Here is a 589-nt window from a genome sequence, read left to right as displayed (position 1 = left end):
CCGGGTTTAGTTAATTAGTAATCATCGTTTAGTCCTGTCACCTGTTTTGTGTTATCTCATTTGCTCTTTTGTTTCCTGGTCTTTATAAGTCTTCAGTTCTCCTCATGTCGCTGTCGTGTCTTAATGTTATGTGAAGTTATCTTGGTTAGAATCATGTCAAAGTTTTGTTATACTCTGGCGTTGTTCTGAACTTGTGTATTCGTGCTTGATGTGGATTATTAAAATACCTGCATTTCGTGAAACCCTCGACTTCTTGCCTGTCTGAACCATCTAACCATAACAGTCATAGCCATGCTGGGCATTTCTCATCTCTTGATGAGCTTGTAATTGTGTGTGATCTCAACAGTCCCATCGCATTGTTTGAAAAGGTCAGTTTGGTTTGTGTTGATTAATAAGGCCAGATAGCAGAGGCACTCAATAGCTGATTAGACTTTGTGATCCCGCTGGTTTGACTCCTGTATTTTATTCTGATGAGCAGCATGATGCACGAGGGGGTGAGATGCTGTGTCTTCGTCAACGGGAGAAGATTCACACTCCAGATGTGAAATTACCTTTCTTTTCAAGCAGGCATGGCGGCCCATCAGCTTGA

This window comes from Barbus barbus (assembly GCF_936440315.1).
Source record: "Barbus barbus genome assembly, chromosome: 24".
Classification (NCBI taxonomy): domain Eukaryota; kingdom Metazoa; phylum Chordata; class Actinopteri; order Cypriniformes; family Cyprinidae; genus Barbus; species Barbus barbus.
Note: the sequence above shows the minus strand (reverse complement) of the source record.